Genomic DNA, 24,420 nt, shown 5'->3' with positions numbered 1-24,420 from the left:
CGTCCATGTACAGGGAGGTTTTTACCTGAGTGCCTCCACTGCCTGGGATTGTCACCCCTCTTATGCCCGCATCCTTCCTAATGGACTCAGCAAAAGGTTCAATACAGTAAACAAACAAGACAGGGGAGAGAGGACAGCCCTGTCTGACTCCAGATAGGATCGTGAAACTTTCTGATTCCCACCCATTGATTGAGACTGCGCTACCAATTAATTTTTTTTTCCAAAATATACTTTATTCGTAAAAATCTGTAAAAATTACAGTTTCAAACAACACCAAGTCAAAAAATACAAACTGTGCAAATGAGGTCCGTTTGCTTCATTACAATCATGAGTTGCCTCACAAACCTTCCATTTCACATTTGTCATGCCAATTACATTTTTACATTTTACAGCAAATGAAAATTTTCCCGATACAGTTCCAGGGGTTTTCCATGGATCCAGCCCCTCGGTTCAGCTTGGTAGGGGGACCTTACACTGTGGTCTTTCCCCATTGAGCCTTTGCTGCGGCTGCCCCAAGCTTTAGTGCGTCCCTCAGCACGTAGTCCTGGACCTTGGAATGTGCCAGTCTGCAACATTCGGTGGTGGACAACTCTTTGCGCTGGAAGACCAGCAAGTTTCGGGCAGACCAAAGGGCGTCTTTCACTAAATTGATAGTCCTCCAGCAGCAGTTGATGTTTGTCTCGGTGTGCGTCCCTGGGAACAGCCCGTAGAGCACAGACTCCTGGGTTACCGAGCTGCTTGGGATGAACCTCGACAAAAACCACTGCATCTCTTTCCACACCTGCTTTGCAAAGACACATTCCAGGAGTAGGCGGGCAACCATATCTTCCCCACCACAGCCACAGCGGGGGCATTGCGCGGAGGGGGTGAGACTTCGGGCATGCAGGAAGGATCTGACTGGGAGGGCTCTTCTCACCACCAGCCAAGCGACATCTTGGTGCTTGTTTGAAAGTTCTGGTGATGAGGCATTCCGCCAAATGACTTTGGCGGTCTGCTCGGGGAACCATCCGACAGGATCTACCATCTCCTTTTCCTGTCGGGCCTTGAGGACATTCCGTGCAGACTGCGCTACCAATCTACCTGTTGCAGATGCATCTGTCCATGACAGTGTTGGTAGGAGTGACCATCGCGCAGTCCTTGTGGAGATGAAGTCCCATCTTCACACTGAGGGTACCCACCATCATGTTGTGTGGCACTGCCACCGTGGGATAGAGTTCGAACAGATCTAGCAACTCAAAACTGGGCATCCAGGAGGCGCTGTGGGACATCAGCAGCAGCAGAATTGTATTCAACCGCAATCTTTTTTAAAAATTATTTTTTAAAAAATTATTATTAGAGATACAGCACTGAAACAGGCCCTTCGGCCCACCGAGTCTGTGCCGACCAACAACCACCCATTTTTACTAACCCTACAGTAATCCCATATTCCCTACCACCTACCTACACTAGGGGCAATTTACAATGGCCAATTTACCTATCACCTACAAGTCTTTGGAGGTGGGAGGAAACCGGAGCACCCGGCGAAAACCCACGCAGACACAGGGAGAACTTGCAAACTCCGCACAGGCAGTACCCAGAATTGAGCCCAGGTCCCTGAAGCTGTGAGGCTGCAGTGCTAACCACTGTGCCGCTCATAACCACTGTGCCGCCCAATCTGTAACTTCATGGTCCGGCATATCACTCCACCACTCTACCATTACCATCAAGCTGGGGGACCAACCCTGGTTCAATGAAGAGTGCAGGAGGGCAAGCCAGGAGCAGCACCAGGCATACCTAAAAATGAGGTGTCCGCCTGGTGAAGCTACAACATAGGACTACTTGCATGCCAAACAGCGGAAACAGCATGCAATAGACAGGGCTAAGCGATCCCATAACCAACGGATCAGATCTATGATCGTAGTCCTGCCACATCCAGTCATGAATGGTGGTAGATAATTAAACAACTGACAGGAGGAGGTAGCTCCACAAACATCCCTATCCTCTACGATGGGGGACCCAGCACATCAGTACAAAAGACAAGGCTGAAGCATTTGCATCTATTTTCAGCCAGAAATGCCGAGTGGATGATCCATCTCAGCCTCCTCCCGAGGTCCCCAGCATACAGATGCCAGTCTTCAGCCAATCCAATTCACTCCACGTGATGTCAAGAAATGGCTGAAGGCACCACAAAGGCTATGGGTCCTGATAACATACCAGCCATAGTACTAAAGACTTGTGCTTTAGAACTAGCCATGCCCATAGCCAAGCTGTTCCAGTACAGCTACAACACTAGCATCTGCCAGTAATGTGGAAAATTGCCCAGGTATGTCCTGTGCACTAAAAGCAAGACAAATACAACCCAGCCAATTGCTGCCTTATCAATCTACTCCCAATCATCAGTAAAGTGTGGTGGAAGGTGTCGTCGACCGTGCTATCAAGCAGAACTTGCTCAGCAATAACCTGCCCACTGATGCTCAGTTTGGGTTCCACCAAGGCCACTCAGCTCCTGACCTCATTACAGCCTTGGTTCAAACATGGACAAAAGAGCTGAACTCAGGAGGTGAGGTGAGAGTGACTGCCCTTGACATCAAGGCAGCATTTGTCCAAGAATGGCATCAAGGAGCCCTAGCAAAACTGAGTTCAATGGGAATCAGGGGAAAAACTCTCCACTGGTTGGAGTCATACCTAGCGCAAAGGAAGATGGTTGTGGTTGTTGGATATGACTGCAGGAGTTCCTCCGGGTTGTGTCCTAGGCCCAAACATCTTCAGCTGCTTCATCAATGACCTTCCTTCAATCATAAGGTCAGAAGTGGGGATGTTCGCTGATGATTGCACAATGTTCAGCACTATTCATGACTCCTCAGTTACTGAAGCAGTCTGTGTAGAAATGCAGCAAGACCTGAACAACATCCAGGCTTGGGCTGATAAGAGGCAAGTAACATTCGTGCCACACAAGTGCCAGGCAATGACCATCTCAAACAAGAGAGAATCTAACTATCTCCTCTTGACAATCTATGGCATTACCATCGCTGAATCCCCCACTATCAACATTCTGGGTGTCAACATTGACCAGAAACTAAACTGGACCAGCCACATAAATGCTGTGGCGACAGAGAAGGACAGAGACTTTGAATTCTGCAGTTTGTGACTCGCCTCCTGACTTCCCAATGCCTGTCCGCCATCTACAAGGCACAAGTCAGGAGTGTGATGGAATACTCTCCACTTGCCTGGATGAGTGCAGCTCCAACAACACTCAAGAAGCTCGACACCAACCAGGACAAAGCAGCCCACTTGATTGGCACACCATCCACCACCTTCAACATTCACTCTCTCCACCACCGATGCACAGTGGCAGCAGTGTGTACCATCTACAAGATCCACTGCAGCAACTCACCAAGGCTCCTTCGACAGCATCTTCCCAACCCGCAACCTCTACCACCTAGAAGGAGAAGGGTAGCAGATGCATGTGAACACCACCATCTGCAAGTTCCCCTCCAAGACACTTACCATCCTGACTTGGAACTATATCGCTGTTCCGTCACTATCACTGGGTCAGGCAGGCCCTGGCTAGGGGGGGTGGCGGGGGGGGGGGGGGGGTGGTCGTTCATGAGGGCAGGGGACATTGTTTCCATGAGGGTGGCCCTTGATGGGGGGGGCCTCTGTGTAGGCCACAGGGTGCCTGATCAGGTGCACCCCCCCCCCACCTGAACCCACAGGGAGGCTGCCAGTTTTAACTGGGCTGTCTTTCCACCAGGCGGAGGGGCCCCTGCTGTCACTGATAGAATGCCAGGGGTGATGGGAAGAGTCTCTTGAGTGGCCCTTAATTTGCCACAAGGGACTCAATTGGCCTCTGGAAGGGAAGGCTGTCCTTGATCTTCCCGGCTGCTGATAAAATTGCACACGGTCGGGAAGTTGACAGGCACTCCGCTCCTCACCTTCCCTTGCCATTTTACTACACCCCACCCACCTTCCAGCCCATCCCTCGAGGGCTAGTAAAATTAAGTCCATGGACTCTAAGAGACCAGTTAGACTGTCCCCTGTGAAAATGGGTTTGCGACCTTACCTGTTGAGTTTCACTCCATTTATTTCGATATCCTATTGGAGTTAGATTGCCAGTGCAGAAGTGGCAATGCATCCGATGCCTAAGCATGATATGTTTTATTTATTCTCAGCTGAGGCATTGGATGCAGTGTGCTGCTAGGGAACATTTGGGTATCTTAAACTAAGAAGACTATCTCCTATCATTTCACTTACAAAGTAGTACTGCCATTAGAAGATATAGTCACCCACAGTCCTTGCCAGTTCTCACACATGGAGGACGGTGGAGCGATGAGCAGGTACAAAACCAAAAAAGAAAAAAAAAAGCAAATGAGTATAAGCAAAACTCTTATGTAAGTTTTTTTTTCTTTTTGGTAATTGTTCTTGCTTTCAACAGAAATAATCATGCTGTTTGACAGAATCCCACAAGCCAATCACTGTATAAGGAGCTTGGGGAGAAGGAGACACTATAAACAATGAATGAAATCAGTCAGCTTGAAAGTAACTGCTTTATCACAGAGCACCAGACCAGCCTATTAAGTGAACCAGATGATTAAACAAGGCTTCTGGATTAATAAGGTATAGCACACCCAGAAAATAACAAAATATGTGCTAAAAATTGTGTCAGATTGTCAAGGATGCGGGATTATAGAAGGTCAAAACAGCATGAGTGTAGTTGGTATCAAGTGTGGCGTAACATGTCTGTTAGGTAACAGCAGTACAACCTGACCATTGCAATACTTCTATTTTTTCCCCAAAATATACTTTATTCATAAAAATCTGTAAAAATTACATTCCCAAACAGTTTAAAACAGCATCAAGTCAAAAAATACAAACAGTGCAAAGGTGATCAGTTTCCTTCTATACAATTATGAGTTGCCTCACAACCCTTCCATTTCATTGTGATGCCGCATACATTTTTACATTTACAGCACACAAAATTTTCCCGATACAGTTCGAGGGGTTTCCCATGGATACAGCCCCTCAGTTCAGGTTGGCGGGGGGACCTTACACTGTGGTCTTTCCCCATTGAGCCTTTGCTGCGGCTGCCCCAAGCTTTCGTGCGTCCCTCAGCACGTAGTCCTGGACCTTGGAATGCTTCATCTACCTTTTTCATATCATGTGCTGTGCCAAACCTTGGACAGTTCCTCATTGCCTTCTCCTGACCTACTGGACTCTGAAAGCAGGTCACTCTGGTCCTTAGCACAACCTGAGCAGCATTTGTAAACAAAGAGTGACGGCTTTATTTGTAATTATGCTGTCTTTAAAGGGACAAGATGTGCTTAATGAGTTAATAAAGTGGCTGCCTGTCAAAGCAGTCGATTTGCATATTAGAACTCAGAACACTCAGACATGCAGATGATTCGGCAGAGTTTCAGCTCATGAATATTCCTAACTTGTCATGGGGTAAAGCATGCTTGCCATAGCAACCGTTCTGCAGGTAGCATTGGTCCAGCTGCCCCTGGGGTCCCAGAAGGCTTGTAAGAAGTGAAGACTTGTGAGAGCAAGCATTTTGTCTCGGTACACTTGACAAAACAAAGACAACTCACTCTTTGGTTGCATGCCACATTTTTTATTCATAAACAAGCTGTTGGCTGTAAAGACATGATAAAGCACAGACTTGGGTGAGACGTGCAAAGATTAAACGTAAAGCCTCATCTGCTAAAAATCCGATCTATTATTCAGTATATTTTCCATTTTTTTTCTAATGTAGCTAAACTAGGCAGAGCCTGACAAGCGATCTGTTAGAGTTGGAAACTGATTGATGCAAAAAAAGCTATTATCATAAAAATAAATGAATGAAGGATAAGACAAAACAGTCTGACTGAAGTTGTCACTTCTATTTTGCTCAGATAAGATTCTGTACTCGTGTCAGTGTAATATGTATTCAGAAGAATGTTTCAGTAAATATTGTACTTGCAGCGACACAAAAATAAATTGGGAGGTAAAGCTGCCTTGTTCAGAATTTATGTTAGCTCCCAGCTCCTAGGACTGGCTTTGCTCTTGAGTTGTACTTTGCTCTCTTGGCTGAAGACATCATCTGTAGCTGTGCCAATATTTTACCCTGGGAGAGAGATGGCATAGATCCAGCTCCCCATGCCATCTCCCATTCTCCCGCTGTCTGTTTTGGCTAAGTACAGGTTTCTGGCTTTGTGATTCAATCAATGCAAGTCCAAATGTGTACAAGGAGAGCATAATTTTAATCTGTATTGACTGTTCACCTCTTTGTCTGCCAATTTACATCATGCGCTAGCTTCAGCCAAATAGGCAATGATCCCTTTCAGTTAAGCTCTCTCACATTAATCTATATATTATTAGGATTATTTTAAAAGCAAGCCACTGTAGATCTATATTATATATTAAAGGAGCAATTTTTGGTTATAATTGAATTGAATGAATGTAACTGGCTCCAGATATCTAACCTACATGACATTATACATTTTCTATTCCAGCTTAGTTGCAAAGCCTGAATCAAATTACATTTAGAAAAATTGTAATAACACAAGAAAAGTTTTATGTCATCATGCACTAAAAATTTACTCTCACATTTAAACTAATTTTAAGAAGTTATATTTAATATGTTGCATGTACCTTTATTAGATTAACTGTAATATATTTGAATTACCTATATTCTTTTAGTTATGCAGGTTCACAAAGAGCATATGACCATGAAACTCTACATGGCATATATCCATTAACCCTAAAGTGTTGTCTTTTGTACTGTTTGTTCACCAGGATATCAGTTACTTTGGTCCAGAAAAGGTACAAGAATATTCCGCTTGGAATATTTTAGCACAACAGAACAAAGCAGAATGAAACAAAAGCAAAATGTATTTTATAGCAGGAAAACAAATTGAAACTCTGAAAAGATGAAGAAGTCTGCTTGATCACAGCACTATAATGGGTGGCCTATAAATGTTTGACCCTTCATTTAATAGAATAACGTCCTTAGATTGCATTGATCAGCAGGGCGTTTATCAAACTTTGGATTAAAATGCAGATGACCTGAGGATCAGGTGGTTCTGGTGTCAATCTGTGCCTACACCCAAAATCCCAAAGTATAACTCTGTAGAGTTAACAGGAAAAGCCTTCTGAGACTGCCATGGAACTTGATACTGTGTGGAACAGCACCCTCTGAAGAGTGCTGGAAAGTATACACAACTGTTAAAACTAAATTGACATCCTAAAAGCATCATGAAAATAAAACAAATTGGTTGGAAACAGCATTGCAAAATTAAAACAATGAAGTAAAATGTACAAGTGGAACCATCTGCCTGGCAGGCACTTCCAGCTGTTAACAGCACAAAGCAGTGAAACACAGAGGTATGAAATCCTTTTGGTGGAACACTTTCCAAATGATATTGTGCATGTATAGAGCAGACAAAATTGTGCATGCAAGGCCATTTTCTTAAAGGGATAGCGGCAGAAAACTCAGAATGCTCCAAATTGGACCAAAGCTCATTTAGGCAGAATAAAAATCCAAATGCATTTGATTCAGATTGATTTAAAGATGGAAATTAATTTGTAAGCTGATCACAGCTAACCAAAACAATACTCGATGAGTTTCCCATCTGGGATGCTACAGAAGGAAAGCCCAAAGAAGACATAATTTTTTTGGTTAAACCATATAGAGGCATTGGCAATGGAAGTTGTGTAGGAAGCTGTGTCCTGGCTGTCCTCATCTTCAGTATAGCCTCGATAGAGTTGGTAAGAATTGGTAGAAAGAGGTGGGGTTCAAGAATAAAGAAAATTAAACTAAATGAACCATAGCATTCTAAGAAGATCTGATTTTACTGTTTCAATTTAGACCCCCAGTTGGTCATTCAAAAAAGCACAGCTTATTTGCTCTTGGCAGGGAAAAATCAGTTGAACTGTGTGACTTTAATGGAAAAAATGTATTCCAGTTAAAGCAAAAACCATTGGGGAACTACAGTAACCATTCATGCCACATAAAACAAGAAACACATCACTCAGACTTAATATTTTTCCAGAGTGTGTTTTATCATAGAAATGCATAGAAGCTACAACATGGAAACAGGCCATTTGGCCCAACTAGTCTATGTTGGAGTTTACCCTCCATGCAAGCAAATAGTCCTAATCGCATTTATCCACCCTGTTCCCTGACCCCTTTAACCCCCTTTTCTTCATCTGCTTATCCAATTTAATCTTGACTGTTGACAGTTTCTGCCTCAACCACAAACCCTGGAAATGAATTCCACAGCCTCACAACTCTCAGCAGAAAGAACTCCCTCTTGCTTTTTGTTATAAAATTCTAATATTTAATCTTTTACATAAGATCCCTTGAGATCAATCAACTACCAAAGCAGTTTGCTTCTATCTACTCTGTTCCATCCTTTCATAATTTTAAAGGCTTCAATCATATTCCAATGTAACATGTGACAAAATAAGCCACAATTTTTCGATTCTTTCTTTGTATTTGCATTTCTTCATACCAGGCAACATCCTAGTGAATCTGCATTGTACCTTCACTAAAGCTTCAATATCCTTCCTGTAGTGTGAAGCCTAATGCAATATTTTAACTGAGGATCTTTTAGGTTTTTTTGGCTCATCATTTCCTCTTATGATGAAACCTATCAATGTGAGGTGCTATCTGTCACATTCTGTGAACATGCACCCCCAAATCCCTTTGCTCTTCCACAGCACTGAGCCTACTTCCGCTCAGAGTATAATTATTGTTGTTTTTACCAAAACCATGTTTGATGGTTTAAATAAATCACCACTAGCTGCAACAACAATGCCATTCAAGGAAATTCTTGTTCAAATTCCTGATTACACCTGGTTCTGCACACAGTTTTCTTTTGTCAGACAGCTATGTCGTTGGGGAATAAAACCTGTCAGAAGAAGTTATTTAGCTGCAACTCTTCAGAATTTTTCCCTTTAGTGAACTGGTCAAAGTGCAACATTGTCCTTCCAAAGGTCTTTCTGTGTGGTTGGATAATATTGTGCTCCTAGTCAGGGAGTGAAGTTTGGATTAGTAGGAGAGATCAAAATAGTAAAGAAAATACAACAAGCAATTTCCATTTTATACTAGCCAATCTCCCAAGTTGTTGCACATGGAAAGTTGAGATGGTGTAGTATTTAGGTCATGGGTGTCAGCTATGGCTCAATGGTAGCATCCTCACACAAAGGACTTGAATACATATTCTAGGCTGATGCTCCTCGTGCACTACTGAGGGAGTGCTGCACTGTCAAATGTGCTGTGTTTTGGATCAGATGTTAAACTGAGGCCCCGTCTGCTCTCTCAAGTGGGCATAAATGATCCTAAGGCACTATTTCGAAGGAGAGCAGGGGAATTCTCCCTGGTGTGCTGGCCAATATTTATCCCTCAATCAACATTACTAAGAACAGTTTGTTTGGTCATTATCGCATTGCTGCTTGTGGGACCTTGTGTGCAAATTGGCAGCTGTGTGTCCTACAGTACAACAGTGACTACACTTCAAAGATATTTTATTCACTGCAAAACGCTTTGGGATGTCCTGAGGGAGTGAATTGTGCTATATAAATGCAAATCTTTCTTTCTTAGGTCAAATACAGTGAAAGGTTAGGGGATAACTTGATCCAGGATGGTAAGGAGAGGAGGGGAAGGGAAAAGTGGATGGAAGAGAGGACAGCATGCAAGGATGGTCTGGGGGATGAAACAGGAGGGAGAGGGGCATGAGGAGGGGTCAGGTGGGGGGGGGGGGTCTAAAGGCAAGGAATCTGTGTCAGTGGAGCTGCAGAGAATTACCCTTCCCCCTATCAAATCTGGCTTTTCATCTCAGGCTGCTGGAAATGCAGGTGTTGGGGGTGAGGACAGGTGGTGATTGGTTAAGGGAGGATAATTGCAGTGCACTGGTCTTCCTATCTGCAGTGCTGGAATTTCTGCTGAAAGAGGTTTGGAAGTCTCTCCTTCATTTCCCAGGCCTGGTTTTCTTCTCAATAGGACGAATGCTCTAATGTTCTACAGGAGTTGATTCGCAGCTCAGTTGGGGCCAGTAGGGGAAGGGATCAGGGGCACATTGTGGGTTCAGCATGGCTACTCAGTGATGGAGGAGACAAGTCCACTGCCTCAGTTACGCTGGAGGCCTGAGGGTGGGGTTTGGGGGGAAGGCTAATAGGGCCACTTGGGTTGGGAAAGGATTGCTGTACCATGGGAAGGGGTGGCACTTGTTGATACAGAGATGGTTTAGGTGCTCAGAGGTTTAAATACTTCAGTAGGGATGGTTTGTGAGCCTACTTGGAGTGTAGTGTGAGACAGGACTGGGGTAATACATTTTGCTCTTAAGCGGTGGTGGGGGACAGCAGTTTTACAGGGGACAGTCTTGACTTCTGTTGTTTGCTATTCTGTGCAGTGGAGGATAGATGTGACTGAAGTAACAGGTAGTGATACTCGAGACGCACTTTAGTGCTCAGCTCAATTAAGCAGTGCAATGGGGTGAGGAGGCTAGGTCAACTTTCAAAGTTCAGTTGCAGGGAGAAAATAATAGATTTGGTGATCAGTGGGGGCGGGGAGGGTTTGCAGCTCAGTGGGGTGTCCCAAAATATCCCCTGCCCTGCTTCTCCGTGGGGATGGGGATGTTGCACCAGTTTTGCTGTTCACTGGGGCTGTTGGAGAGTCTGCTTGAAATGGTCTGTGTCTGTGTGGATGTGTGTGGAGCTCTGATATACTACTGGAACAATTTGTTTATCAGCGAAAGGCAAAAGGCACATTTATTTTTTGCTCCTGTGCTTTGTTCACACTGTGCTCTGCAATATTTATTCCAGAATGTTACTTTTGTAAAAATACCTATTGTTAGGAAAAAAAATCCTTCCTGGATTTTGATGAAAGGGAATTTTTCAGTCCTTGAATAGTTAATAGAGAGGTTTGCACGATGATCAGGTCTGAGAGAGGAATCAATGCACACAAAAACACAAAGATTTAAATCTGTATGTCTGCACCTGGCCACACTGTCAATGTGTGAGCTTCTGTCCCTATATGCAAAGCAGGGTCCAGAGCGGTGCCCATTTTTTTGCCTGGTAAACTTGATTTATTGTTAGCCTTTGGGGGCGGGTGTCAGACATTCTGGGTGTCAAACACCGTTCAACAGATGGGCCTTCTGCTGCCTAGGTGACGGACTCATCTGCTGATTTGTGTGGCTGCTAATTTTTTCAAATTTATTTCCCTTTCCCTATCCTGACTCATTTCGTCCGTTGATATCTTCAATCCACCCCCAGCCTTCCACTGCAAACTAGGGACGGCAGATCAAGCCCTGTTTTTGCATTCGACTAGGAATCAGATAAATGGGAGCCAGCTTGCTCTGATAAGGCCTTGCTCTGGGCATTGCCTCTCTCTGAAAGCCGTTTACTATGCATAGAGTCAGGCTATCTGTGTTGCTGCACCTTGACATGAATTTATCTGCACCAGAGACGAGAGAATCCTGCAGAAATTATTGAAGTGGGATTTGATCTTGGGAGGCAACCGTGTCAATTTTCCACCATTTTAAAATTTTTCACATGGGCTTCTGGGACTGCATACTGTTTGAGCATTTCTATTAAAATCGAGCAGCCTATATATGGTTTTTTTCTATAGTCAGAATAGGTTTTAAATTTGAAGCTGCATGCAGATAGGTAAACTTAATTAAACTGATCACTTTAACTGCAGGTATGCATAAAAAAACTTTCTGAAACAAATTTAACCCATTAATCCATACATATGTATGCAAAAATCAGCTCAAGTATGTATTTCTAGGAATATTTATCAATAAGGTCTTTTCTCTTGTGAAAGTCTCGTAATGATGTGACAGCAATATTTAACCATTTTACTGCCAAGAATGGAACTCTTGGTGCAGGACTGAGGTTGTTTTGAGGTTATCTGTCAATGCTGTCCTGGCTGATGATAGATTGACAATTTTTTTTTAGCATTTTCCCAGAATTCTCAAAAGAGGCATTTGTTGAGGTGGCCTTGGTGCACGGTTTGCTGGTGCCCTCATGTGCATTTGCTGAGTTTCCCACAAGTTGAGCAGCCAATCTCATCCAAGTCATCCTTAGAGACATTGAGTGCACGTGAGATGCTTCGCCGTCGTCACTGACCTGATGGAAGCAATTATCTGCATCTGTAGTTAAGTCATACAATTCATACTTCCCATGATCAATCATCACAGCTCCATGGGGTGTGGGAAATGTGATCTGCTGATTCGAATGCACACTGCTGTCGATAACTGTCTCACTAGTGCACCTCAGCCATGCTTTCCGAATGTTTTTGCCCAAGTTGGACTAAGTGGGAAAATCAGAAAGTGATCCAATCCTTGCGGCTTCCTCATAGACTCTTCAGATCATTCAGTCACAGAGCAGGATTGTCAGAGATAGGAACTGACTCTCACCTATGAGGGGACTCAAACAAAAGGACAGGGCAAAGGATTTATTTTCAAAAAGTAGTTGCACTCTCAGATGATACTTTATTGGTTGGGAAACAAAGGAAGTTAAAATGTAAATAAAAACTAAGGGTACATTTTTAGGTCTAGACTAAGTTGTGCCCAATAGGCTAAGCACAGAATGACAGAATACTGCCTTGGATCGTGCTGATGAGTGGTAAGAAGTTCAAGGACAAGAAACACTATTATTTAAAAAGAAAGAAGAAATTATAGAAGTTAGTTATAAAATGTTAATTAATTATCTTATTATTTCATCCATTCAATAGTTAGGCAGGAAGTATGTTTACTGTAACTATAAAAGTCCATGATATAACTGTTAAATATTCAGCTTTTGTTTAATAAATTTTCTTCATATTTTAACTTAAATTGGGATCTAATGTGATGCTCTACCATCTTAAATGCCTGGAATGAGATCTTATGAAGGAATAGGCAATGCCTAGTAGCTAAAAGTAATTATCAGACAGGATTTCATGTTCATTTTCCTGGGTGTGTTTGCAAAAGGTTACCTATAGCTGAAGACAAAGATATGGAGAATTGGAGCTCATCCATGAGAGTGAACTAAATATACAAGAGCCAAAGGGATATAGCATAAGATGAGAAAAGACCCAAAAATGTAACACTTGCTCAGAGAAATAAGCAAATCTTAGCAGATGTACCCAATCATTTCTTTCTTTTCTTTTTTCTTTCTTTTGGGCCTCCTTATCTCGAGAGACAATGGATACGCGCCTGGAGGTGGTCAGTGGTTTGTGAAGCAGCGCCTGGAGTGGCTATAAAGGCCAATTCTGGAGTGACAGGCTCTTCCACAGGTGCTGCAGAGAAATTTGTTTGTTGGGGCTGTTGCACAGTTGGCTCTCCCCTTGCGCCTCTGTCTTTTTTCCTGCCAACTACTAAGTCTCTTCGACTCGCCACAATTTAGCCCTGTCTTTATGGCTGCCCGCCAGCTCTGGCGAATGCTGGCAACTGACTCCCACGACTTGTGATCAATGTCACACGATTTCATGTCGCGTTTGCAGACGTCTTTATAACGGAGACATGGACGGCCGGTGGGTCTGATACCAGTGGCGAGCTCGCTGTACAATGTGTCTTTGGGGATTCTGCCATCTTCCATGCGGCTCACATGGCCAAGCCATTTCCAATCATTTCACTTCTACAGAAATCATATATTTTACTTAACTCTTAGCACTCTTTCATTATGAGGAACTCAAAATTTATTTACTGCTCGTGATTAGTGAAAGCTTCGATACCTCACTTGGAGGTCAAGACAAAGATTGGAGCCAAACTTTTGAAAACTCTGATATCTGTTAGTTAATCATCTGATTTGTACTGCTTGTTTGGAGCATGAGAGTTTATGATCCATTAGGTAGAACAAAATACATAACTGCCCCTATCCTCCTGTAGTACATCCTCCCTGTCAGTCATTGTGTACCTTAAAAGTCATTCTTTTAGGGAGGTGAGAGTGACTGCCCTTGACATCAAGACAGCATTTGACTGAGTATGGCATCAAGGAGCCCTAGCAAAACTGGAGTCAATGGGAATCAGGGGGAAAACTCTTCGCTGGTTGGTGTCATACCTAGCACAAAGGAAGATGGATGTGATTGTTGGAGGTCAATCATCTCAGTCCCAGGACATCACTGCAGGAGTATCAGGGTAGTGTCCTAGGCCCAACCATCTTCAGCTGCATCATCAAATTCCTTACCTCCATCATAAGATCAGAAGTGGGAATGCTCGCCGATGATTGCACAATGTTGAACACCATCCGCGAATCCTCAGATACTGAAGCAGCCCATGTCCATATGCAGCAGGACCTGGACACCATCCAGGCTTGGGCTGATAAGTGGCAAGTAACAAGTGCCAGGCAATGACCATTTCAAACAAGAGAGAATCTAACCATCTCCTCTTCATGTTGAATGGCATTACGATCGCTGAATCCCCCCCAATCAAAATGAATGAAGAATCTGCTCTGATAGTCTTCATATGCTACTCCAATTCAAGATCTCATACTGTAGAACATTGCTGGGCCTTCCATCAGATACTGCCTGGAACATCGTCATTGTAGCTGCCAGTTGGTACCATCAACATCCTGGGGGGGGTCACCATTGACCAGAATTGAACTGGACCACCAACATAAATGCTATGGCTACAAGAACAGGTCAGAGGCTGGGAATTTTGCAGCAAGTAACTCACCTCTTGTCTCCCCAAAGCCTGTCCACCATCTACAAGGCACAAGTCAGGAGTGTGCTGGAATACTCTCCACTTGCCTGGATGAGTGCAACTCCAACAACACTCAAGAAGCTCGACACCATCCAGGACAAAGCAGTCCGCTTGATTGGCACCCCATCTACAAACATTCACTCCCTCCACCACCGACGCACAGTGGCAGCAGTGTGTACCATCTACAAGATGCACTGCAGCAACTCACCAAGTTTTCTTCGACAGCACCTTCCAAACCCGCGACCTCTACCACCAAGAAGGGCAAGGACAGCAGATGCATGAGAACACCACCACCTGCAAGTTCCCCTCCAAGTCACACACCATCCTGACTTGGAACTATATCACCGTTCCTTCACTGTTGCTGGATCAAACTCCTGGAACTTGCTTCCTAACAGCACTGTTGGTGTACCTACATCCCATGGTCTGCAGCAGTTCAAGAAGGCAGCTCACCACCACCTTCCCAAGGGCAATTAGGGATGGGCAATAAATGCTGGCCGAGCCAGCGATGCCCACATCCCCTTAAGGAATAAATTAGCCAAAAAAGATTCACAGTGAGAATCTAGGCAGCAACATATGTTAGACATTGGCCTTTCACTTCAGGGATCTTGCTTTAAATCAGCCCTGACTGGTGGAATGAAAGTTTGTCCTCTGTCTGTAAACTATTGCTGGTGAATCATAGACAGATACAGCACTGAAACATGCCCTTTGGCCCAGCAAGTCTGTGCCAACCAACAACTTATACTAACCCTACATTAATCCCTTATTCCCTACCACATTCCCACCATTCTCCTACCACCTACCTACACTAGGGGCAATTTACAATGGCCAATTTACCTATCAACCTGCAAGTCTTTGGCTGTGGGAGGAAACCGGAGCACCCGGCGGAAACCCACGCGGTCACAGGGAGAACTTGCAAACTCCACACAGGCAGTACCCAGAACTGAACCTGGGTTGCTGGAGCTGTGAGGCTGCAGTGCTAACCACTGCGCCACTGTGCCGCCCAGTGAAATGGTTTTGGCCGTCTCAAGAAATTCGAAGGGGCATAGGCCCCTGGCCTAAGACAAGGCTCATTATTTGGCTTAAAATGGTTCTTTTTTTCTTCATTAAGGCCTTAAGGAAAGCTAATAAGGATATGAAAACAATCACACTGCGGCAGTAGAGGGGACTTGTCTGAGATTAAGACTAAAATATTCTGTTGAGCCTGAGCACGGGGGTTGTGGATGGTGGAGGAAATTATTAAAAATTGGACCTTGTTGTTGTTATTTTAGGGGTAATAAAACCGGAGCAACAAGGGCAAATTTCAGGGACCTATGTCCAGTATCCAAAGGACACCTGAAAAACACTGGACCTAATTTTGGCCTATGCCATTTTTCAGATATCCCTGGCAGCTGCCTAAAACAGCCACTTAGTTAATGCTTGTTTTATGTTCCCTCTCGGAAGTTTGACATTGCAGAGGGCAGCACAAAACAGGCCGCTGAGGCCTAAGCAGTGGCCGACACCAAAAAATTAGTTTAAATTTTTTTTAAATGTCCCTTCGTAGCCAGGAGGAGCAGGACTGTTCGGCCGACCCCACAGAATCCTGATCAACATCACCAACTTCCCCCGCGCCCCCCACAACCCCTACCTCCATTAGCTGCTGATGATGTTCCCATCCCCTGGTCTTAGCTTTGGGTTGATGCTGGTAAGTTCATTGTTCATCATTTTAAAATAGACGAGCTGCCTGTGGAGGCACGCCATGCACAGGCAGCTCCCCCAAAAGGGGGAAGCAAGAACTAAACTCCCTCCTGAAACAAAAGAAAAGAAAGGCTTGCATTTATATAGCACCTTTCACAACCACCAGACATCACAAAGCACTTTACAGCCAATGAAGTACTTCTGAAGTGTAGTCACTGTTGTAGGAAATATGGCAGCCAATTTGTACACAGCCATCACCCATGAATAACAATTTAATAATGAAAAGATAATCTGTTTTTATGATATTGATTGAGAGAATAAATATCAGCCGGGACACTGGAGATAACTCCCCTGCTCTTCTTTGAAATAGTACCATCGGATCTTTTACATCCACCTAAGAGGGCAGACTGGGCTTGATTTAACATCTCATCTGAGATAGAACCTCTGACAGTACAGCACTGTCTCAGCATTGCACTGGAATGCCAGCCTTGATTTTTCCATTTAAATCCTACAGTGGGACTTGAGTGCAGAACCAGCCCACTCAAAGGCAAAAGTGCTAACAACTGAGCCACAGCTGACACACAAAGTGGAGCTTACTCCCAGAACCCAAACCAACCCAGTCGCTCACAAGACCCGATTTGGCAGCATTACAACGCCTAAGATGAAACATAAATCCACATACCTGTTAATTTCCATTGCATCCCCCCCACTACTTCTCCCTCGTTCCAAGTTACTGTGACCCACCTCAACACTTGCTGTGAATCTTTCCAGTATATACATAACATACATCCTGAGATTGACAGAGCAGAAGCACAGGGATTTCATAGTGCTGAATAGAAGTTTTGTTGCTCTGTTTGAAGAGTGATGTAAAGTTCTAGGATGAAATGATGGAGATACTAGTGGCTCTGGTGACAGGGCAGATTTGTGCATGGACATATTATGTAATGGATGAAGGCATATCAATACTTTTTGATAAAGAAGGAATTATACAACAATGGGCACAGGTTCTTCTCTCTATTTCCCTACACAGGTAGTTCCCAGCTTAGCTATACTTGTGGGAGCATTGATTGGGATTGAACCAATTTCCTCAGTGTGAAAACATTTGGAGGGTGAATGATTTTTGTGCACCTCTTAGATATCAGTTCACAATAGCACTGTCAAAGACTTTGAAATATGTTGCCTGGTGATGGTACATGTTATCAACAGACTTATTGAATGGAGCAAAAAGGAACAGTTGCTTATTAGAAAAGGTTACAAAGCCAGAAGGAGATTTTTAAAAAATTTTAAAGCTTTTTTTCCCTTTTCTGTCCTTCAGGTCACTTTGAGGAGATTGTTGTTTCCATAATGTTATTCCCATCAAAACAAATGAAGAAACTGCTCCGTTGGTCTTCATATGCTGCTCTAATTCAAGATCTCATACTGTAGAACATTGCTGGGCCTTCCATCAGATGCTGCCTGGAACAACTTCATTGTAGCTGCCAGTTGGTACTATTGGAGGACCAGAATCAGATCCAGGTCACAGGGGTGAAATTCGACTTTGCTGCGAGCGCAAAATGGGCGATAATGAATTGGCAGCCCTTTTCCATCCTGCTGTAGTTCCCTTTCCATTGGCCAAATTGGGCAGGATGTAAATGAGCTGCTGATTTGCTATCACCCATTTCCCGTTCCCAGCAAAGTTGAATTAGACGCCCCCATGAGTTCCTAAAGAATGCTGAGAATGGACTCTGGCAACATTATTGTGATGGCTGTGTTGAGCATTGTCCATGTATCTACTGAGTTCCTAAACCTCACTGTCCAACCATTCATGCCCTTGTTAATTGAAATTCTGTAGCTTTAATCAGAAGACTATGCCACTTCTGTGCTGATATTTGTACTTCAAAAGTAAGAACCCAGTTAGAGGAAATGCTTAGCAGAGGCCAGTTTCTCTCCTATATTTATCATTGCAGCAGTTGGTAAAATAAAACTGCAGGAATAGCTTTTTAGATCGGAGACTTTAACACTAAAGCTATAGGAAAATATTAGTGAACTGTAAACTAAAATCCATCACAAAGTGCACTGTCTTTCTCCTCAACTTTTCCCTTCAATTGTTGCCCACCCCTTTCACTCCTGACACTGCTGACTTCTTCATTGGAGTAGACGACCATGGGCAGGGCTTTCAATCTCACCCTTGCCCAATGGGACATTGTAAACATGCGAGTCTTTACAGTGAATGTCAGCAAGCTATTCAACTGTGGAGGACATCACATTCTCATGTGAAGTCCACATCGGCTTAGTTCCTGTAAGGGTCACTATATAATGTAATCAAGAGGGGAAATCCTTCCTAATGTAAGGCTGCAGCCACTGAGAACAGCTAACGCAGCACCGTTAAGGACATAGGAACAAGAGTCAGGTCATTCAGTCCTTCAAGCCTGTCCCGTCATTCAATTATATCAGGGCCGATCTGCACATCAGCTCCATTTGCCTGCCTTTGATCCTTATTCTTGTCACCCTGAACAAAAATATATAGATCTCAGACTTGAAAATTTCAATTGACCCATCATCTACAACTTATTGGGAGAAAAAGTTTAATATTTACACTACCCTTTGTCTGAAAAAGTGATTTCTGATTTCACTCCCAAAGGGTCTAGGCATAATTTTAAGACTGTGTTCTGGATTCCTCCACCAGAGAATATAGTTTCTCTATATCTACCCTCTCAAATCCTTTTGTCATTTGAAACATTTGATTAGATCATCCCTCAACCTTCTAAATTCAAGGAAATACAAGGCAAGTATATGCATCCTGTCCTCATCAGCTAATCCTTTATGCCCCAGTATCATTCTGGTGAATTTGCGCTCAACCCTCTCCAAGGCCAATATCCTTCCTGAGGTGTAGTTTCCAGAACTAACTGCAGTACTCCAGATGGGTCCGAGCATGGCTCTGCACAATTGAAGCATGACTTCCTCCCCTTTGTATTCCCATCCCCTTGAAATAAAAGCCAATATTCCATTAGCCTTTTTGCTTACTTTTTGTACCTGTTCACTAGTTATTAGTGGTTTGTGCATATAGACATTCAAATTTCCTTGTTCTTCCACAGTTCTTAATTCCTCATCATTAAGAAAGTATTCCCATTTGTCTTTCTTGGATCCAAAGTAGATGGGCTCACACTTCCCCACAGTGAGCTTCATTTGCTACAGCTTTTTTCCACGCACTTAATCCATCTATATCCCTTTATAACTCCCTGTTCCTTGACTGTACCTCCAAACTTAGTATCATCTGCAAACTTGGATACATACCTTTCTATTCCTTCATCATCGATATATATGGTGAAAAGATGAGGCCCCAGTGCAAATCCCTGGGAACACCACTTGCCACATCCTCCCAAAAGGACTATGTTCCCTTTATCCCTACTCTCTATCTCCTACCTTCCAAGTAACTTCCAACCCATGACTCAAGGTTGGAGCCAATTCTCTGATTTAATTTTTCCTACTAATCTCTTGTGCAGAACCTTATAAAATTCCTTCTGATAGCCCATATATAAAACATCCATTGTCAATCCTTAGTCATGTTGGTGACCTTCTCAAAAAAATTATCTAAATTAGTCAGACCAGTTCCAAAAAAATGCTGAGTCTGTCTGATCAGCTCATACTTAGTCACTCTGTCTCTGATGACACATTCCAGTAACACCTCCCCAATTGATGTCAGACTGATAGGTCTGTAGTTACATGGTTTCTCTCTCCCTCCCACATGGAGTGACATTTACCATTTTCCAAACCAAAAACACAATACAAAAATTAAGAGAGCTTTGGAAAATGATTAACAATTTCCTCAAATTCTTTTGATACCATCAGGTCCTGGAGATTTGTTTGTCTTAGGTCCCATTATTTTCTCCATTTAAAAAAAAACTTATATTAAATCCCCACCCCCTTGATTTATTTTTAATTTCCCTTGTACTGCTTGTATTTAATCCTTCCACTACTGCGAAGACACATACAAAGTATTCATTTAACAAGTCTGCCATTTCCCTATTTTTAATTACAGTATTGCCTGTGTCTGTCTTTAATGAGCCCACATTTCCCATTTACAACTCTTTCCCTTAATATATTTCAAAGTGTTACTGTTAGCTTTGATATCCCTTTGTTGCTTATGCATCCTATTTAGATAGCGAGCATTTTACACACTATTACATTCCTCTCAGCTGATCTCAAACTTTCAGCAGCAGATAAAACAAGTAAGATTCTGTTTCCTCCTACAGAACTGAATTTCAAATCATTTCACATAATGTAGCACTGTTTGTATGTATGATGATGATTATATGAATTATAACTGCTGTGTAATATAGAGAGCAATGACACATATATATGAACATGTTTTGATTTCCAATGTATTGTATTTCATACAGACTAAAAACTGGTAAAAAGGCTGCCACACTTCATAAGTGGGTCCCCATATTTTCCTGTCAATCTTTTCCATTTCTCCTCCCCTGCCTCTCACTTTCTGTTGCTCTACCTTTTCTCTTGCTCTCTTTCAGATTCTTCTCTCTCATTCCCACTGATGGCTCTTCCACTTTATCCTGCTTACAGTGTTTGCAGTGGGCTACAGTACAGTTAGTAACAGACTCAAAGCAATTCTTTCTGTGATTAATTTTAAAATATCATGTTGAATATGTTGTTAAACAAGTTTAAAGTACTCCAATTACTTCCCTGTTTAATGTATTGTATGAAATGGGCCTTAACTTAAATAATTAGTTAATCCATGTTCACATTTTGTCCTATAAATATTTCAGAATTAGAGCTTTCTGGGAATAAATCAACGAGTAAATTCTGACAGAATCTTATAAATGTTTAACAATAGGTCTACCATTATTTCAGTGTAATATTGATTTAAAAATAATTATATATCTTTATTTAAAAGCTTGCTTATGAATATGGTTAGATAATTTATTTTTCGACAGAGTAACACGTATTTATTTAAGCAGAGAAACAATGTTTCTTGAAACAAGCTCATTTATTATTTGGGTTTAATATAGCTGTGGTGGCCAGGCTCTGAACCCCTATTTATTTCCCTAGATTTAGTACTCTAAAATGCAAAACTTACAGTGAATTAGATTTAATGTGTTCCACCTCACTGGTGATATCTGTGAGTTGCTTGGGATTTATTTCTGTCAGATATGCATCATGCCTAAAGATACGATTGAATATACATTCATGCTGCCGTAAACAGCTGTGCCTATGCCATATAAAAATTACATTAGAATATGGAATCTATTTTGAAGTAATAAAACGCACTACTTTGTCAGTGTTGTTTTTGCTGGACCAATTGAAGACACTGTGGATTGACTGTGATACTACAGTGACCTCGTCTTTACATTATGAAGTCAGTTGATAAACAGTAACCATCCTATCAACCATGCCTGAGGGCTCCCTTGCTCTCAGTGACAGAAACCCTTTGTCTAAGGAATAGCTGGAAGAGTTCCTTCTGTAGCGATAGACCTGGTCAACAGCACTGGCTTTATTTTAGCTTAATTGATAGAACAGCTTTTTTATGAAATGCAGATTGTAGCACTGCACTAAAGACATATCGCAAACAACAATTTGTTTATGCAAATGGAACATATTAAATGATAGTTGGTCTTGCTTTCATCACAAAAATACCTCTGCACCAGAAACTGGTGAATGTCTGAATTAAAATACAGCCTGGTATTAGTGGAGTCCAATTTATGTTCCCCATTGCTTCATATTATCTCAACAAATTAATTAGAAATTAGGTAAGAGATAACATGAAATTCTGTTAAAATTTAATTGCAGCAAATATTCCATTTGTGTTTGACTCCCTGCACTGTCACTATGTTGTTGGCAGCAGCAACAACTGTGCCACATGGATTTTGGAAACATTTGTTTTAAGCTTTTTAATAAGTCCTTTAAATGAGGATTGTTCATGAGAAACATAAGCCCAGAAATGACGTTTGGTGATATTAGGGGACAAATGCTTGAAGCATTCTTATTACATTCCTCTGTCTGCTATTTTAATGCATACATAACCCATTAATTTTAAATAGGTTAATAACTCTGCTAAAATCGTGGATAAAAAGGAATGTCTTCCAAATGTGTTAAATGTTTGTGTGTTAATATCCAGGCTCGGTATTAATAACGTATTCTTAAATAATTTAAGAATCTATGATATTACGATATTTTTGCAGGCAAATTAAGTAAAGGATAGTAAGACCACGGAAAGGGTGGAGAAGAAATTTACTAAAATGATATCAGAAATGAGAGGCTTTAGTTACAAAGAAAGATTTAAAAAAGCGGTGTTCCTTGCATTAGACCAAAAATGGATTAAGAGAAGATATAATAAAGAGGTTCAAAGTTATGAGAGGTTTTGATGAAGTAAATCTTGAAAAACAATTTCCATTGGTTGGCCAGACAGTAAATAGAGGGTGTAAATTTAAAGTTATCACAAAACGAAAGAAGAATGAGGTTAGAAATTGTTTTATGCAGAGAGTTGGACAGTGGTGGAAGCAAAATGCTGAACAGTTTTTAAAAAGTAGATGGATAAATATTTAAAAAAGAAAAATTTAAAAGGATATGAGAAAAGGGCAGGGGAATGGGGATAAGTGAATAGCTCTTTTGGAATGTTGGCACAGGCATGATGGGCGGAAAGACCTCTTTCTGCAAAAGTTTATGATTGAACTTGAAATAAGGGGCTGAATTTTCCCAGCCTTGTGATGGTGGACTTGGAGGCAGCGGAGCAAGGAAAATGGGTAGAAGCTGTGTCAGGACAGCTCCCCAACACAGTCCCGCCATGGGGCTTCTTTCCCAGGGCAAGCTGGGAATCGGATCGAATGCCCGCTCCACAGAGGCAGACAGCCAATTACACTTAAGATCCCAATAAGGGGCGATTTTGTGGCCTTGCCATCATTTCGCTGCTGGCAGAGAGGCCACCTGCTGTGTGCAGAGGCCATCAGCTCAATGGAAGTCCTGCGGCAGGCTGGAGGGCCATCAGAACTGGAGGCTCCATGCTCCATTGACGGGGCTGCAAGCATAAAAGGCCACAATCGTGGCTGAACCCAATCCAGCAGAGGAGCCTACCAGCTTTGTCCCCCACCATTTTTGCATTTCATCAATGTCTCCGAGAGTGTCTCCATGTTGAGGTGCCCACATAGTCCCCGACCTGCCTCAGTAGCACCCACCACTCCCAGTGGGTGGCTGAGGCTCCAGAGCTGCTGGCCCTCTGATTGAGCCTGCAACGTCAAGAGCCTGCCCGCCGTGCTTAATAGGATGCGAGCGCGGAGGCGGCTTAAACCGCAGGTCTCGCTTCCAGCAAGTGTGGCCTCAGGACTCCCATTTGGTCCAGACATCGGGGCCTTGAAGCCCGTGGGAAAATCCAGTCCAATGTTCTGCATTTGCTAGTAAAACATTTGCAACATACTCCAATCTGTGAATGTATTTTTTTGTGTGACAATTCAGAAAGTGACAAACCTAAAATAAAATGGTCCTTTTTAAAATCCAATGCATCAGATTGGTTGTTACTAGAGAAAGCCAGGCTGTTTTCTCCAGAAAATAAACAATTGCTTTATCCAGTTATACATGGCGTATAAAACTGATCATTTCATTTGATCATTTGGGAGGGGATTGGGAGGGGGCAAGGTGATTACGAGAGGTGGAGGCGATCAGGGGTGGGCAGGTGAGAGGGAGGGGGGATGTGATTGGGTAGGGGGCAGTTGATTAGTAAGGGGGAGACGATCAGGAAGGAGAGAGGCAATAAAGAGGGGCAACCGAACTGGGACTGGAAACAGTCTGCAGGATGTTGTGCAGCCGGGATAAGCACTCCTGTCCCTTCACATTCAGGTAAGGTTTTTTTAAAAAAAGCTTACCTTTTCTGTAGCAGCCTTCAGCAGTTCCTTTACTAGCAGCAGGTTAAATCACAGGTGGAGTTGATTATCCTGAACACTGCAGGCCCACATATACAAAGGCCCTAACACCTATTTCAGCCATAGCGCCTGGAAGCCTATACTTCAGCCTTTACCAATATACTTGGAGGGGGCTGCACCTCTGGTGTGGAATTTGCATATGCATGTCACCCCTCATATTGGCAATTAGGTGCGCATTTTACAAATATAAAATGAAAGTA

At 42.8% G+C, this 24,420-nt stretch overlaps 1 long non-coding RNA gene across 2 annotated transcripts in view; it reads left to right on the top strand.

The window, feature by feature from the left end:
- LOC137346693 (uncharacterized) overlaps positions 1 to 23,745 on the top strand; it is a 56,053-nt gene extending 32,308 nt beyond the window's left edge. For both annotated transcript variants that reach the window (XR_010968754.1, XR_010968753.1), the window contains exon 3: positions 17,629 to 23,745. This is a non-coding gene — a long non-coding RNA (uncharacterized lncRNA). The remainder of the gene's footprint in view (positions 1 to 17,628) is intronic.
- The last annotated feature ends 675 nt before the right edge of the window (positions 23,746 to 24,420 follow it).

This window comes from Heterodontus francisci, chromosome 30 (genome assembly GCF_036365525.1).
Source record: "Heterodontus francisci isolate sHetFra1 chromosome 30, sHetFra1.hap1, whole genome shotgun sequence".
NCBI classification, from domain to species: Eukaryota; Metazoa; Chordata; class Chondrichthyes; order Heterodontiformes; family Heterodontidae; genus Heterodontus; species Heterodontus francisci.
Note: the sequence above shows the minus strand (reverse complement) of the source record. Positions and strands in the feature narration are given on the sequence as shown.